The sequence below is a fragment of the Carlito syrichta genome, unplaced genomic scaffold, assembly GCF_000164805.1.
Source record: "Carlito syrichta isolate Samal-C Ts95f unplaced genomic scaffold, Tarsius_syrichta-2.0.1 Scaffold61241, whole genome shotgun sequence".
In the NCBI taxonomy this organism is placed as follows: Eukaryota; Metazoa; Chordata; class Mammalia; order Primates; family Tarsiidae; genus Carlito; species Carlito syrichta.
This window is the reverse complement of record NW_007005337.1, coordinates 96,609-115,119: the sequence shown is the minus strand read 5'-3', so window position 1 is coordinate 115,119 and position 18,511 is coordinate 96,609.

The following is an 18,511-nucleotide window of genomic DNA, read 5'->3' as shown; positions in this document are numbered from 1 at the left end:
ACAGTCCTTTATCAGATATGTGTTTTACAAATATTTTCTCCAGTCTGTGGCTTGCCTTTTTATTTTCTTAACAGTCTCTTTATCAGAGCAAAAGTTTTTATTTTATGTACTTATTTTCTTTTTAGCAGGGATCTCACTCTGCCGTCCAGCCTGGTGTGCAGTGGCATGCTCACCGCTTACCATAGCCTTGATCTCCTGGGCTCAGCTGAAACTCCTGTCTCAGCCTCCTGAGTAGCTGAGACTACAGGTGCATGCCACCATGCCCGACTAACTTTTTTTTGTTTTTATTTTTGTAGAGACAAGGTCTCGCTATGTTGCCTAGGTTGGTACTGAAATCCTGGGCTCAAGTGATCCTCCTACCTTGGCTTCTCTAAGTGCTGGGATTACAAGCATGAGCCATTGTTTCAGGCCCTAAAGTTTTTAATTTTAATGAAGTCCAAATCATCCATTTCTTTCCTGGATTGTGCTGTTGGAGTTTTGATTTTTGTGGGGAGGAATTCTTGTCCACATGTGGCTAGAAAAACAGGTTTGGCGTGAACTGCTCAGGGTCACTCTGTGCCTGTATAGAAGCCAAATTCCAACCCGGTCTCCTCACCAAGGGCGTCCCTCATCACAAGGGAGTGACAGGACTGGTGTGTGAATATGTATGTGTGTTGGTGTGTGTACACACCCCCATTTGTGAGCATGAAGGCAAATATACAGGCCACATACATTCAGTGTTGAGAAGTAAGCGGATTGTTGCATAGAAAGCAATTTGGTTGAACAATGAGATACAACTTCTTATGTCTTAGACTAAAGAAAAATTTAAAAGCTGACACTACAGAGTGTCAGAGTGGGGAGCGCCTGGGAGTCTTATACACTGTTGGGTGATGGTGACATGGGACAGCCACTTAGGAGAATAGTATGACAGTTTTAAAAATGTAGTTATACATATTCCATATGACCCAGCATTTTCATTGTTAGGTAGTTACTCCATAGAAATGAAAAATTATGACTGGGCTTGGTGGTGAAATCCCAGCGCTTTGGGAGGCTGAAGCAGGAGGATTGCTTGAGACCAGGAGTTTGAGACCTGCCTGGACAACATAGCAAGACCACGTCTCTACAAAAAAACTTGAAAAAAATATCCGGGTGTGGTGGTGTTTACAGGTAGTGTACATCTGCAATCTCAGCTACTTGGGAGGCTGAGGTGGGAGGACTGCTTGAGCCCAGGAGTTTGAAGTTGCAGTGAGCTATGATTGCACCACTGCACCCCAGCATGGGTGACAGAATGAGACTTTGTCTCTAAAAAGAAAAAAGAAAAATAAAACTTATGTTCACACTGAAACCTATGCAAAAATCTTTATAGTAACTCTATTACTAATAGCAAAAAAATTAGAGAAAATCCAAACATTCATCAAGAGGTGACTAGATAAACACACTATGGTATTTTCATACGGTGGGCAACTACTTGAGAAAATGAGTAGAAAACCACTCAATAAAATGAAAGAAATGTTGGTTGTAGCAACAAAATGGGTGGATCTCAAAACATTCTAAGTGAAAGAATATAGACACAAAAGATTACGTACTCTATCAGTCCATTTCTATGGGATTCTAGAACAGACGAACGTGAGCTCTGGTTATAGAGAACTGATCGTTGGTTGACTGGTGGTGGGTGAGCTGATTACAAAGAGGGACAAGGACATTTTCTGGGGAAATGGAAATGTTTAATATCTTCTTGTCAATATCAGTCAATATCTCGATTGTATGATTGTAAATGGGCATATACATTTGTCAGGACTTAAACGCTATACTTACAAATCGGCATTTTATGGCTTGCAGTGATACTTCAGTAATGCTGATACCAGAAAAAGTTGGTTGAAACAGTATTTCTGGCCCCTGATTTTTTCAAGTATTATTGATTTTTATGTACCGTAGGGGTAGCTTTTAAAGTGCATTTTATCTATTATTAGTATCTCTCTAACCCCATCTTCAGACTTTCGGGTTTTCAATCGCTAAATAATTTTCCAGCAATTATGCATTTATCTGACAAAGTCATTACACATTTTAGAGTTTTTCTAAGTTCCAAGTGAATCAACGAAAAGGAATTTGGTTGGAAATGAATGTTTACAGTCATTGGTTCATATCTTGATAAGGTTGCTGCACCCTGGGGAGATTTTGCAATTTTCGCATGCATTTTGAAAGCAATTTTGTCTGCTTTCTAGGTTGTTTCATTTGCAAAATTCATTTTCAGTCATCCATGTCCACTTTACCTATTTGGCTATGTTTTCACAAATTCACGAATATTTCTAGTCTCTTAGAGAGGAAGACAAGGTTGACAGCCACAGAAACACGGCCAGATGAACAGAGCAGAAGTAATGGACTGAAAATAGACGAGGCCATTCAATTAAAAAAAAAAATCTCCGAGTCTGAAAGAGGACTACACAAATGCAAAAACATTGCATAACAAATGAGTAAAGAATGTTTTATAAAGTCCCCAAATTCTGCCACCAGCTTGCTATGTGACCTTGGGCCAACAGAACGTCTTTATGCCTCATTTCCAGGTCTGAAAAGTGGGGACTAAGAATAGAACCCACCTCACGGGAGACCGCGAGGATTGAATGAGGTCGTCCAAATGAAAGCCCAGAGCTCAGCACCAGGCATACATAAGGTGCTCAATAAATGTTTGCTGCCATTCTTATTACCTCCATAGTGAAGAATAATTACTACTTAACGCTAATCCTCCCTGACTGGACATATTTCCAACTTTTTTGATCGTTTCACCTGGGGCAGTGCCAAGGGTGTGGCTGGCTGGTGGTTTAGAAGGTGATTTTGTTGCCGGGCTGGTGTCAGGTAGTTGCAGGGTTGAGGAGGCTTAGAAGCTTAACTTTGGATCTTGGTGTTTCCAAGTTCTGAATGTATGCATTTAGTCACTCAACAAACATAAGATTCCTTAGAGTTCCATGAATAAGTCAGGGATCTGGGGAGATGACACCTGGGGTGGGGAAGGGTTGGTCTAAATGGCTTCGAAGCTGACATCCATCCACCCCTCAGATTGAAGAGGAGGCTGGGAGGGTGAAAGTGACTCAACAGACATTTGGGCAAAGCCAGGGCTGGGACCTGTAGTATGTGTGTGTGCCCCCTCTCTCCCGCTAAACAATCCCTCCAGCACCTGTGATCACAGCCTTCCATAGGAAGTACCTGAGCTCTGATAGGGAACAGCCACTTTCATCAGGGAAGCAATGGGCTTCCACCTGCCATTGACAAATGGGAGCATTTGGACCCTGTGGAGAAGGGTTTCCAGGTGGCAAGGCATGGCAGAAGAACAAGAGGGGAATGGGGAAACACCGAATACAGTGTCTTGTATCCTGGGCTTCCCTCCCAGCCCAGAAGGGCTTCCTGGAGGAGGAGGAATTTCAGAAAGACATCAGGACCTGGGTTGAGTGAAACGGAACTTAGCAATTCCTCAGTGTTGTGGGGGCAGTGTGTCTTTCTCCTCCCTGTTACCTGTCCTCTCCCCACACGCACTTACTGCACCCTGGGGCTTCTCACAACTCATATAATAAGAGTTTCTAGAAATGTAACTCAAGGTGGGAAGGGTGTGGACACTCCTGTTGCATAACTAGATATGAAAATTATGCAGGTAGGTGACTTTCCAAGGGGAAAGTTCTGTATGACTTTTAGAAACTTTGCCCAGAAGCCAGACCACCCAGAAGGTCACATCTTTTCTTCTGTGCCAGTGGTCCAAAGCCCCCGCTTCTGCATCCCCATCCCCACTCCAAAGTGGTCAGAAAGAGCCAGAAATGACCAGTCTCCAGGTGGGAGGCTGGACACAAGCAGAAGAAGGTCTTGGGGGAGAGGGGAAGGAAAGGCAAGGGATTGACAACTTCCAGAAGGGAGGGAAAAGAGAGCCTGAGGGAGGATCCTTTCCTGGGTCCTGGGGACACAGAGAGGAAAGGCTGGGTGTCCCCTGCCCTTAGGCCCCTTGTTTTCTGGTGAGAGACATGAATAGGAAGAGGCCATTAAAACACGGCAGAAGGGGACAAGTATGGCGCCAGGTGTGTCCTGGAGCTTTGAACCTAGGCCTGGGCGTGGCTGAGCTGGGCCACGTCATCCTCTCCTTCTGAAAAGCAGCCTCCTTCCTTCTCCTGCTGTTCTGAGGTTCCCCTCTGGTGCCTGGGAGTTCCACCAGCAGTAGTTCTGTGACCTCAGGAACAGGTCTCCACAGCCACAGAGGAGGACAGAGGAGAGGGCGGGGCAAGGCTGGAGTGGGGGTGGGGAGCTGAGAATGTCTAAGCAGAAGCCTGAGAAGCCTGAGGTGCCCATTTTTCAGAGGGGAAGCTGAGGCCCAGAGGATGCAAGGAATTGTCCATGGAGTATGACAGGGGCACAAAAGAGGAAAACCTTGGGGGTCCGGGTCCGAAGGAGAAGTCAGATCCTCCTCCCCCAGGCAGCCCCAGCCTCTGGCGATCGCCATGCTCCTGTCTTCTGAGGGGGTGGGACAGGTGTGGTTTTTGGTTCATTGGACATACTAGCAAACATGCAGATTCGCTGCTGTGTTGGGAGTGGCGGGCCAATGGGCAGCGAGGGGGAGCATGGCCTGATGGAGCACCTGGAAGGGGAGAAGCCCCTAGGCTCCTGTCCCTCCCCCCCATGTCCTAGGGACACCCTAGAGGCAGAAGGTGACCGGACAGACACTTGGGTGAAATTGGGGCTGGGACGCCCGTCCTCTCTCAGCTGGGCAATTTCCCGTGTGACTGGCTCCCCACTGGTGAATTCATGAATTCGTGGGTGACTCTTCATGGCTGCTCACTCTCTAATGTTGGCCCCTACATTCTTAGGGGCAGGATTTGCCCGCTCTGCCGCCCTCATCCATCCCAGGCTCCTATTACGTGCCTCACTCAGCTGCCCGTCTAACTACAGCAGGAGCTGCCCGGCATGCATCTGGCACTTGCTTTGGGCTAGGTGCTGTCGTACAGGGGACTGAGTCTCATTCTGGCAGCAATCCTGGGAAGCAGGTGGTATTCATATCCTCATTCTACAGAGGTGGAGACTGAGGCCCAGAGAGGGGAAGGGCCTCAGACAGGGCTCGCTCGAGGTCATGTGCGTGTGGAATCAGGCCAGGAATCCCAGCGGGCCTGCGCCTGCCCTGCTGCCCTCCCCTCCTCCTTCCTAGTGCCTGGCTCCCCCTCTTCTTGGGCCAGGCTCAGGCCAAGCCTTCCAGGACGCGATTCTGGGCAGAGGAAGGCCAAAGTGGCAACTCACAGGAGTTGCTGACAAGACTCTCGCTCCTGGCAATATGGAAAGTCTACTGATCTTACAAATGCATGAAACCGACACCCCGTTTTCCCTCATCCTACCCCCCCTTCCTACTCTCCTTCAACAGGGATCTAAGGCCCCCTCAGGCTCTGTGTTGGGGAGGGGTGGCCCCCTCTCCAGACTTCGAGAGAAGGTGAGGCCTGCCAGACTGGGCAGGGGAGCCCTGCCGAGCCGGGAGCTTCTCAAGTCAGAATCTGTGGTTACCCTGAACCTTCTGGGGTCAAGGGCAGAGCAAGGAGGGCCATTGAGGGTAAGGTCACAGTTTGTGAGAATTTAAACTATGTGACTTTGACAAGGTGCAACATAAAAATGCTAACGCCTGCTTATGCACCACGCTGGAAATCTGCAAAGCCCTGAGTTTGAAAACAACAACAAAAAAACCGTTGAGTATTGCAGTTGCCTGGAATTGGAGGAACTAAGTGAGTTGTTAACTGGGAATTGTAAACCTACCACACGGCAATGCTGCTTTGGTTATTAAATGGAAATTCTTGCTTTCTCTACGCATGCATTGTGGTTTCACAGGCACCCGAAGCTCTCATTCCTGCAGGAGATTCTGCAATTGGTGTGTCGTCTTCTCCACATTCACAGTTATTATAACCTTAAATCTTTGATCCATATCCTGTAACAGTGTCATCCGAGTGTTCTTTAAGTGGTGGTGCTGAAAAACGCACCTGAAAATCAATAACGTCGGGAGGGAAGTGAGATGTAATAAAAGGTAATGAAGGTCAAACCGCTGGCAGGAAATGCCGCGCTGTTAATTTAGCAGGGAGTGCGTGGTGGATATTAGAGATGATGCTGGGAAAATAAAAAGTAGCATTAAAGCAAAAATATGCCACGATCAGGGTAGATTTATGCAACACATCCTTTCTACTTTGCATTCATTTCTTTGGCAAAATTAGTCAGGAATTATGCACGTTTTGAATTATGCGAGGTGCTCAGAAACACACGCTTTGCATAAAATGCAACTGCTATGTGCTTCTCGGGGGTAGGGAATGAGTGAGGTGATTCTAGGGTTATGCTAGGCCAGGCAGTGTACCCTGCCTTCCTGGGCTGGGCCTCAGTGATCTCAGCTATAGAAGAGGACAGTCGAGGCCAGCACCGTGGCCCATGACTGTCATCCCAGCACTCTGGGAGGCCGAGGCGGGAAGACTGCTTGAGCCCAGGGGTTTGAGACCACACTAGGGAATATAGTGAGACTTTGTCTCTGCACAAAAAACCAAAAAATTAGCTGGGCATGGTGGTATGTGCCTGTAGTCCCAGCTACTTAGGAAGCTGCAGTGGAAGGATCGCCTGAACCCAGGAGGTCCAGGCTGTTGTGAGCTGTGATTGTGCCACTGCACTCTAGCCTAGGCAACAGGGTGAGACTCTGAGTCAATCAATCAATCAATCAATCAATTGGACGGTCGGACTGGCTGATCTTGCTGTGTCTACTGGACTTTGGAGGGACAGGTACCCTTGCATTTCCACCCTAAAGTTGTCTTTTCCAGGGCACATCCCACAACGGACACTAAACTCATCTTTATTCATTGTGAGACTGGCCGTTCAAACACCAGGTGCTGGAGAGGGCCGCTAACTCATCTTAATCCAGGTGGGATGAACCCTGTGAGATGAGGCACCTCCACCTCCACCCCAGAGTCCCACAGAGATGCTCCCTTCCTAAGTCTGGTGACAGGTGGGTGGGAGACGAAAGGCCCACTGTTGAGCAGGAGAAAGCCAGATGCGGTAAGGACCCAGGAGCACTAGAGGGCAGCACAAGCACATAGCTGAGGCCGCCTCTCCTGGACGCCGGAGGGGGGCTTCGTTCTGGGGGTCAGCTTTGCAGGGGTGAGCGGGACACCCCACGGCCCTGCTCTCGTGAAGTTTGCATTCTCCCCGCGGGGACAAAATAAAAACACAGGCCGGGCTCGGTGGCCCAGCCTGTAATCCCAGCACTTTGAGAGGCCCAGGTGAGTGGATGGCCTGAGCCCACGGGTTCGAGACCCGCCTGGGCAACTTGGTGAGCCCTCATCTCTACAATAAATCAAAAAATGAGCCGGGCGTGGTAGCGCACACCTGTAGTTCCAGCTACTGGAAGACTGAGGCGGAAGGATCACCGGAGCCCAGCAGGTCGAGGCTGCGGTGGCCGGGAGCGGCCACTGCACTCCAGTCTGGGCGACAGAGTGAGACTCCAACTCAAAAAAAATAAATACATAAAAACACAAACACAATCATAAGTGTGGCAAATGTAAGCAGCAGGTGTCAAGGCGAACAAGATAACGGGGTGGGCATCGTTACATAGTCAGGTCAGGAAGGCCTAATCTCAGGAGGGGACGGCTGAGATGAGACCCGATAAGGGGACACAGCCAGAGACCTGGAGATGTGCGCGGTTGTAGGAAGGGGGTCTGTTTAGGGGCCTCCGGAGGGACTGGGGGGCCTGGGTCACAGATGAGAAAATGGACAGAGAAGCCAAGTGACTTTCTCAGGTTCACAGAGCCAGTGTGACAAAGGCTCAGGAGAACGTAACTCCCGTGCCTCTAAACAGGATGTTGACAATGGCAGGCTCCTCTCCATCTCTGACCATAGTCCCCATAAGGAAGCAGGGTGGGGATCACCGACTGTGAGCTCGAGTGAGTCCCCTCCTGTCTCTGGGCCTCAGCTTCTTCAGTTATCTCATGAAGGCGTGGGTCCCCGACCACTTCTAAGCTCCTGAAGCTTCCCGGGGCCAGAGGCGCCTCAATTCTCACTCCTGAGCGCCCTCTCGTGGAAAGTTTTGGAATCACACGCTCGTCTGGAAAGTCTGGAGGGAAAATGCTCGGGGCCAGTTTCGGAGTTGCCAGTGGATTCCAGGATATCGTGCGCGTACATCTGTGTCAGCACGCGTGTGTGTGTATCTGTGTGCGTGCGTGTGCGTGTGCGTGTGTCGTCTTTGTGCGCGTTTCTCTGTGCGTATCTGTGTGTACACTGGTCTTGGGTGCATAGAGCGTATGCCTGTGTGTGTCGGTGTGTGTTGTTGGGAGCCAGCCTTGGAGGCCCGCCTGATGCCAAAGTCCAGGTGCGCTGAGGACCCCCGGCCGCAGAGCGAGCCCGGGCAGCTGAGGCCCTTCTGTCTTCCGTCTTTGCTGTTGATACAGCTGAAGAAATTCTGTGCAGTCGTGGAAGAAGATGGCATGTTTATGCGAAGAATCACAGCTAACCTGGAAATGTCATGGTTTATTTTTCCATTTTCCCCACTGTGCCACTTGGCCTTTTCTAACATATGCAAGGGTTAAACTCTGAAGCACATCAAGAATGCTTTCTTTCACTTGGTTATAAGTTACTAGATATTGCTTAAGTAATAAATGATATAAGTATATCCACTCATTTGATTTAGGATTATGCAGTTTAGTGTTTAGACATAAGGTTTTTTTAGAAGCCCAAGTTTATAGTAAGTTCATTATGAATTCATTATAAGTTCTAACACTTATGTAGGAGTTATGTAGGTGACCTAACACTGTTTTCACTGACTTAGGATAAAGATTAATGTTAAGGTTTTTACTTAATTTAATAGTTAAAACTCTAAGTTAACATTTATAGAGTAGATTTTCACTGAACTCATAATATAATAATCAGTCACTTTTATGACAGATCAGCTAAAACAGAAAGTAACCTTGAGGGGCCTGGGAAACATTACTAAAAGCCTCTCAGAGTTCTCTTTAGAAACAAGCACTGCAAGATAAGAGAAAAGTACTGAAGGACATCTGGGACAAGGGAGACGATCACAGAACTCTGAAGAACATAAGAGCCTAAGATGTGAAAATTCCTGACACATAAAGAAATATACACTGAACGAAACTTTCTTGAAACATTTCAAGAACTGTAATTTGGGACATTGGACTGAAAGTATCATTGTTGGCTTTATGAATAAGACTTGTCTAAATGCCTATGGGAATCTTGGTTTGTTCGCTACTAAGACCACTAGCTGGTAACTTTTAAAAGATATGAATGTGAAAGAGTTTTCTTTGTCTTGCCCCTTCACGAATGGTATAGAAGCTCTGTATTAACTAGGATAAAATTGTCATCTGTTCAAGAAGCAGGTGTCCGGTATATGATTGTCATTCGCCTATCTGTCTCTCCTTCAACACTTCCCACGACCCTTGTGGGGCTGGCCCCGCAGTGTATCTGCTTGGGCTTATCACAGATATGTGCATGCACACAGTGTGGCTGTGTGCATGTCTTTGCAGGTGTGCATCTGCATCTGCGCCTGAGTTTTTCTGTGTCTACCTGTGTGTGCTTGTGTGTGTGTGTGTGTGTGTGTGTGTGTGTGTGTGTGTGTGTGTGTGCCTGAGTGCACATGTCTGTGTGCGTGTGTGCTTTGGCGGCTGGGACACAGGAGGACGTGAGAAGTCCCCAGTCTTTCCCACAAAGGCCTAACCACCTCCCTGAAGCCAGATGCCCCCTCCCCTTGCTTCTGTCTGCACCATCACCTGAGCTCTCCCACCTCATATTTCAGTAACTTTGACTGTTTTTTCTTTTGTGTCAGTTGAGTGTCACCTGGATGTCACAGATCGTGGCTCAAGAGACGACTCTTTTCTACTCCACTCAAATTAGCAGTTTCCCAAGGGCATCAGCTTCCCAAGGGCAGAGACCTGGGGGCTTGCACAAAGTTGTGCCCTGAAGTGTTGAGCAGAAAACCAGGTACATGGTGGCTAAGACAATGGCGTCTTAGTCACAACCGGGACCTTAACGGAATGCTCCAAGGCCCTCATTCACATGTGTCACCTCATTTAACTTACAGGCTGATCCCTCAAGCCTAGTCAAAGTGTGACTAATTATCCCATTTCACAGAAGAGAAAGTTGAGGCTCAGACAGGAAAAGGATGAAAATAGCGCTGCAGGAACCTTCTAAGCGATATGCAGTCTCTCATATGGCTTTCATAATAGTCCTAGGAGGTAGTTACTATCAATCCTCTTTTTAAAAGACAAGAAAATTGTGACTGTAAAATATTTAGGCCAGTGTTGAATGCTGTAAAGACCATCAGTAGCAGAGGCAGAATTTGAACCCTACTCCGAAGGCTAAAACCCAAGTGATCAAGCACAGTGGCACGTGTGAGGGCTCCTGGGCACACTGTCCCCTCACCGTGCCTCCCGGATTCCTCCCTGAGAACATCATCCTCTGAGCCCGAGGGGAGGGCAGCCCCGTCTTGTGTCCCCCTGTTCCTCTCCCAGAGGCTCGGTGGTAAACTTGGAACCTGCCTGTCCACCCTCAGAAGTTGTGGTTGGGGCCTGAGCGTTAGTCATGCACAACCCTTGCGGTGGTGTGCCCAATCGCCTGATGGCCATAACGGAATCTATGGATTACGCCAACATTATTGCAGGGCGAGTTAAAGACGGTTAATGGGGGCCGGGCTCGGTGGCTCAGCCTGTAAACCCAGCACTTTGGGAGGCCGAGGTCAGTGGATTGCTTGAGCCCATGGGTTTGAGACTCGCCTGGGCAACTTGGCGAGACCTCGTCTCTCCAATAAATCAAAAACTAGCCGGGCGTGGTAGCGCGCGCCTGTAGTTCCGGCTACTTGGAAGGCTGAGGCGGAAGGATGGCCAGGGCAGATCGAGGGTGCTGTGGCCGGGAGGGTGCCACTGCACTCCAGTCTGGGCGACCAAGGGAGATTCCCACTCAAAGAAAAAGAAGTCGGTTAATGGGAAGCCGAGCTGGCATGTGATAGCTTCCTCCTGTCTCCCTGCTGGTCAGATTGTGGGGAGGCCTTGAGGTGCACGGGCAGGCAGGAGGGGGTAACAGCACCATGTCGCACCACCTCACCCCCAAGGGTGCTGGCGTCTTCATCAAGGAAAGTCTGTGAATGAGGCACAGGCAAGGTTGGGAGACCTCCGACTTCAGCCTCCATTATTGCTACCGTGTGAGGCTGTCCACAGCATCTGGGACCTTTTAGAAATGCAGAATCTCAGGCCCTACCTTAGACCAACTGAATCAGAATCTGCATTTTAATGACATTCCCAGGTGATTTATTTGCCTGTTGCCGTTTGCTAGGTGCTGATCTAGAGGATTTATTTATTTACTTACCTATAGCCTACATAGGGTTCATTTTCCTTTACTGTGGTGACAGTGCCTTGATTTCCTTTGGGAAATCACCTCTCCCCTATGGAGGCTGTGCCCTTCCATAGAGCTGTGTCCCTGTTCCTACCCCATCAGGCCACTGTGGGAAGGGCAGTGACCCCGAGTCAGATCAGTGAGTCTGTTCCAAGATCTTTGAGGCCTACTGAGGAAGATATGTTTGACCAAATTATTTGTTGATGTTTCTTCCTCCCTCCCATCCCCTCCGTGCTCCGCTCTGGGTGAGTGTTCTTCCTCATCCCTGTAGCCAAGATTGGACTGTGTGTAGAGGTGACAATGTGCCAGTTCCAAGCTTGGCCTTTATGAGGCACCTCATGTTTGCACTCTTGAGCTCTTGAAAGGTCTGCCCAGGGGGCCTTGGTGCCTTCATCTTGAGTCCCAGGGCAGAGTCTGCCGAGCAAACTGAACCCAACCTGAACACTGGAGCCCAGCCGATCCCCGCTGATATTAGCCACCCCTCAACTAACCTCTAGACCCAACTGTAGGAAAGGAATGATTGTTATTGCAAGCACTAGAGATTTTCAGAGTTGTTTGTTATGCGGCATTGCTGCAGCAGCCACCTGACTAGTATAAAAGACACACTTTCTTTCCATAGGGGTTGCTAAGCTCAGTTTTGATTTTAGAAAGTACCGTGCCACTAGGGAAGCAGAGCTCTCTCAGGGTAAAACCAAGCCAGAGAGAAACAACTGAAATGCGACAAGAATCCTGATCATGGTGACAGCCTTTGTTTCCATGGATCCAGTCTTACCAGAGCCAGTCAGGACTTTTCCAGTGTCAGGGCTAAGGAGCTGAAACTCCACTGTCTTAAACCAGCAAGGAAATCAGTGGCTTTTCGGTAAGGGCTGATGAACCTGTGTCTGTCTTACTCTGCTTTCTGCTTTTTTGGCTTCATCTAGGGGCTGCCTCCCCTTTGTGTGACTATAAAATATAGGCTTGGTCTCTGTCCATGTCTCCTGGCAGACAACTCCTAAAGTCCATGGAATCTCCAAAGCAATGAATGTCTTTTTTGTGCTCATGAGTTGAACATGGCTGGGAGTCCCTAGGTAGCTTTAGGATGGGGGTGGGCCACCGGAAGACCAAGGCACGATTAGAGAGCTGGAATGTTCAGCCCTGCCCCCAGCCTCCCAGGGAGGGAGAGGTGCTGGAGGTTAAGATGATTACCAGTGGCCAATGACTTAGTCAATCATGCCTACTTAGTGAAGCCTCCATGAAAACCCTAAAGGTGGCTCAGCCTGTAATCCCAGCACTTTGGGAGGCCGAGATGAGAGGATTGCCTGAGCCCAAGTGTTTGAGACCAGCCCGGGCAACTTGGCGAGACCTTGCCTCTACAATAAATAAAAAAAAGCCGGGCATGGTGGCACGTGCCTGTAGTTCTGGCTACTTGGAAGGCTGAGGTGGAAGGATCTCTGGAGTCCAGCAGGTCAACACTGGGGTGGCTGTGAGTGCGCCATCATACTCCAGCCTGGGCAACGGAGTGAGACTCCACTCAAAAAAACCTCCAACCAACCAAGAAACCAACCAACCAACCAATCAACCAACCAACCAAACAACGAAAAAAAGAAAATTCTAAAGGCCTGGGTTTGGAAAGCTTCCAGATAGCTGGACCTGTGGAGACTCCTGGAAGGTGGCATATCCAGGGAGGGCATGAAACACGGTGCCTGTCCCATCTCTCTCTTTCTCTCTCTCTCTTTCTCTCTCTTTTTGAGTCAGGGTCTCACTTTGCCACCCAGGCTGGAGTGCAGTGGCACAGTCACAGCTCACCGACCGCAGCCTCAACCTCCTGGGCTTAGGCAATCCTTCCACCTCAGCCTCCCGTGTAGCTGGGACTACAGGTGCACACCACCATGCCCGGCTAATTTTTTAAATTTTTGTGTAGAGACAAGGTCTTGCCAAGTTGCTAAGCTGGTCTCGAACTCCTGGTCTCTGGCAATCCTCCCGTCTCAACCTCCCAAAGTACTGGGATTACAGGTGTGAGCCACTGCACTTGGCCCCTATAATACCCTTTATAATAAACCAGGAAATGTGTTTCCCTGAGTTCTGTGAGCTGCTCTAGCAAATCAATGGAACCGAAGGAGGGGGTTATGGGACTCCTGATTTATAGTCATTTGGTCAAAAGCGCAGGTAAAACAATGTGGGGCTTGGGTTTGGCATCGGAAGTAGGGGCAGTCTTGTGGAACTGAGCCCTCGCCCTGTGGATCTGATGCTGCCTCTGGGTTGAGCGTGTCAGGACGGGATTGAATTGGAGGATGGTCAGCTGCTTCCACAGCACGACTGCTTGCTTACTTGGTGTGTGGGAAACCCCTCCACAACCGGCGTGAGAGCCTCGTGGGAGAAACTATCTCTGTATTCTCAGACCCTTGTTGATGGCTCCTCATTCAGATCCAATAGGAGAGTTTCTTCTGGAAGTGAGGAAGCTTCTTCCCCAGAAGCTGGCAGCAAGCGTCTCCTAAGTCTCATTGACTCAAACAGGGTTACACACTGTCCCTGCTCCAGTCTCAGGGGCTGGGGGAGGGAATGTGCTGATTGGCCTAGGCCAATTGGGACAGGAGCAACTAGCTTCACTGGACCTAAGATTCTCAGGGAAAATTAGGGCTTGGACTAGGGAGAGGGGCGGGAAATGCTGTCAAGGAAGACATATTGGTTTCCTATCACTGCTGTAACACATGACCACCCACTTGGGTGCTTCAAACAACAGACATCTATTCTCTCACATCTTTGAAGGCTACAATTCCAAAATCAAGGTGTTAGCAAGCAGGGCTCCTTCTCAAGCCACTGGGGGAGAACTTGGTCCAGGCCTCTCCCTGCTTCTGGTGGTTGCCGGAAACATTTGGTGTTCCTGGGCTGGTAGACACATCACTTTAGTCCCAGCTTCTGTTGTCACATGGTGTCCTCACATGGCCTGTGTTTGTATGTCTTCACATGGCATTCTTACAGAGACACCTGTCATTGGATGTAGGGCCCACCCTAATCCAGTATGACCTTACTGTGTTTCACTTCATTGCATCTGAAAAGAACCTATTTCCAAACAAGGTTGCCTGCTGAGGTTGCAGATGGACATGAATTTGGGGGGACACAATGCAACCTGGTGCAGAAGATAACTAGCTAATGCTCACCAGATTAAAACAGAATTATGAAACCCATTCTGTTTAAAATTTTTATTTTGAAATAATTTTAGACTTACAGAAAAGTTGCAAAAACAGCACAGAGGTCCCTTAATATCCTTCACTTAGTGTTCCCTTAATGTTATCATCTTGCATAAATATTACTAGATCAGATCAAAAGCAAGAAATTAACATTGGTACCGTATTATTACCTAACCTACAGATTTTGTTCAGATTTCATGGTTTCTGGGTTTTTTTTTTTTTTTTTAGTTGGAGTCTCACTCTGTCGCCCAGACTGGAGAGCAACGGCACACTCCCGGCCACTGCAGCCTCGACCTGCTGGGCTCAGGCAATCCTTCCACCTCAGCCTCTCAAGTAGCTGGAACTACAGGAGTAAGCCAGCACACCTGGCTCATTTTTTTGATTTATTGTAGAGATGAGGTCTCGGCAAGTTGCCTGGGTGGGTCTCGAATTCGTGGGCTCAGGCAGTCACTGGTTTTTTATTGGTAACTTTTTCCATTCCTGGATCCAGTCCAGGATTCACACTGCATCTGGTTGTCAGGTCTCCTCAGTCTCCTGCAGCTCGGCCCTCATTGCCTCTTATGACCTTGACTCTTGGAAAGTACTGGTCACTTACTTTGTAGAATAGTCCTCTATCTGGGCTTTTCTGCTATTTTTTCATGATTAGACTGGGGTTGTGTATTTTAGTTATGAATACTCCAAAGTGATGTGCCTTTCTCAGGAGGTACGACTGTGTGACTTGTTCCTGGTGTTGTTAACTTCCATCACTTAGTTAATCTGGAATCTGTTTGGTTTCTCCACTGTCCATTCTCAGTCTTTCTCCTTGCAATTAATAAATATCTTGGGTGGAGATACTTTGTAATTATTCAAGCTATTAGTTGAACTGTAATAAAAACGGTATCATTTCTTTTCCATCCATGCTGTTTTTATAACTTGTTCTTCTCATTAATACTAACTCGATGATACCAAATTTGCTCAATATTTTACCATATCACTGTATCTTACTACTCACTTAATCATTTCTCAGTTGCTAGTTATTTATCCATTTCCTCCCATTTAGACAACATTGCAGTTAATTGTAATTGTATTTATCATTACTTCCTTTTGAGAGTATTTTTGAAAACTATAATCCCCAAAATACAAAGTCTGTGGCAAGGAGTAGTGAGTATTTTTAGTCTTTTTTTTGTTTTCTGTTTTGTTTTGAGTCAGGATCCCACTCTGTCACCTAGGCTGGAGTGCAGTGGCACCATTATGGTTTACTACAGCCTCAACCTCCTTGGCTCAGGCAATTCTTCTACCTCAGTCTCCTCAGTATGTGAGAAACAAGAACGGTGATTTATTTCCAAATTGGAATCTAGCTTATCTTGCGTTCTCAAGATGATATCTAAATGCTTTGTGCTTCTCTTTTGTTGATACACTTTCTGCTTCCTTATGCTTCCTTTTCACGGGCTTTTTACTTTGGCAGGTTACATGTTTAAACTTTTGGTGGAATCTAGTCAGAATAGTAATCCTGTAAGCAGGTTGGCAAATAGGACATGTAAACGAGATAATTCTATAAAACCAATCAACGTGTAACATGTGTCATACAGGAAAGTGTGTAACTTTTGCAAGTACCCAGCTGATGGGAAACCAGGAGAGGGACTTGCGTTCTAGAGCATAGATATGCTGCCTCGGAGTGCCTGCTCACCTGAGAGGTACCCATTCTTTCAAGAATGAGATGAAAAGAGCCACTTCACTTCCCCAGTCTCTGAGTCTCCATGTCGTGCTTTAACGATGAAGCTGAGGAGGGATGATTCCATCTCCCACAAGTAGCTGGGGCTACAGGCATGTGCCATCACACTTGGATACATTTTTTATTTTCTGTAGAGGTAAGGTCTTGCCGTATTGCCTAGGCTGGTCTTGAACTCCTGGGCCCAGGCAATCCTCCTGCCTCAGTGAGGTTGTTCACACCTTTTGGATTGGATTGTTTACGTCTTTTGGCTATTATGAATGTTGCTGCTATTGTTAAGGACACGGATGTCCGAGCTTTTGTGTGGACACATATTGATTTCTCATGGGTATGTACCTAGGAGTGGGGTTGTCGGTTCACATGGTAACTATATGTGTAACTTTTTGAGGATTTGCCAAATTGTTTTCCTGAATGGCTATGCCATTTTACATTCCCACTGGCAATGTATAAGGACTCCAACTTCTCCACATCCTCTTAAGCACCTGTTACTGTCCGTCTTTTTGATTACAGACAGACAGTCCCTGACATACAATGGTTTGACTTTACTTTATAATGGCGTAGAATGCAGCAACCCCAAATCTGGGAGGGCTTGTGAGTAAGGATCTTCATCTATTCCAAGGAAGTCACCAGAGGTCTAGCAGGGAAAGACAACGGGTTATTAGAATTTATAGGAGGCAGAGATGACGACCGGTGGTGGTGAAGAAAGAATCCGCTCAGCAGGACAGTAGAGCAAAGTTTTATAGTCAGACTAGTCAATTTTTCAATTTGCTACACTGTGTTTACAATCACATGGAGTAAGGGTGCCACCCACATTGTTCTCAGCTCTGCTGATCACCTGCATCAGTGACTTTTTACTGGAAAGATGCATAGCCTGCAGAGACCAGCCTTGGCCGAAGGCTGCTCCCTGAGGGAGGGGCCAGAAAGAAGTGAGATATGGGGAGAAGAGTCAATGTCTGGACAGCCACCTCACATGGCGCTAAAGCCGTATGCATTCAGTAGAAACTGAACCTCCAGTGTCCGACAACCATCTGGTTTTTACTTTCAGCACAGAATCCAATAAATTACATGGGGCATTCAATGCTGTATTACAAAATAGGCTTTGTGTTAGATTTTGCCCAACCTTAGGCTATGTAAGTGTTTTGAGCATGTCTAAGGTGGGCCAGGACAAGCTACAGTGTTTGGTGAGTTAGGTATATTAAATGCATTTTCGACTTAACAATATTTTCAATGGATGGCAGGCTTCTCGGGACATAACTTGATCGTAAGTTGAGAAACATCTTCATGGCCACCCTAGTGGGTGTGAAGTGGCATCTCATGTGGTTTTGATTGCATTTCCCTGGTGACTAACGGTGCTGAACATCTTTTCCTCTCCTTGCTGGCATTTGGATATCTTCTTTGGAGAAATCTCTATTCTAGTCTTTTGCCTGTTTTAAAAAATTGTTGGGTTGTAAGAGTTCTTTTTATATTCTGGCTACTAGACCTTTGTTAGATATATTAGTTGCATATGTTTTCTCCCATTTTGTGTGTCGTCTTTTTGCATTCTTAATAATGTCCTTTGAAGCACAAAATGTTGAATATGGATGAAGTTGGACTTACTATTTTTTCTTTTGTTGCTTTTGCTTGTGTCCTAGCTAAGAAATGGTTACCGAATCTAAGGATAAGAAGAGTTATACCTGTGTTTAAAGCAGTGTGTTTTTTTAATAAAACTTTTCTGGCCACAACTCATGGGGAAGAAAACATTATGTGCCATGACCAGCATCTCTACATGTATAGACGTATCATGAAACAGTACTCTCTGTTTTCTATTCCATCCTATTTCGTTAAAAATTATGCTGATCAAGACCCACTGAATTGATCTTGTGACCCTTTATTGGCTGGGAACTGCAGTTTGAAAAATCACTGCTTAAGAATTTACAAAGTACTCCTGTGTACCTGCCCTCATTTTTTTTTCTCAAGGCAGACTTGGGAGGGAGATGGTATTGTATCTGTGTAACAGACGGGTAAACTGAGGTTCATAGGTTAAGTGGCTTCAGGTCCCAGGGCAGAGCTGGCGCTCTGAGCTGCACTGATGCCTTTTCGTCTCTGTACTCACCCTCTCTGCAATGGTTCCCACACTTTGGTGTCTTTAAGAATTCCCTGAAGCCAGGCTCGGTGGCTCAGCCTGTAATCCCATGCTTTGGGAGGCTGAGGTGAGTGGATTTCCTGAGCCCAAGGGTTCGAGACTCGCCTGGGCAACTTGGTGAGACCTCATCTCTACAATAAAAAAAAAAAAAAATCAGCC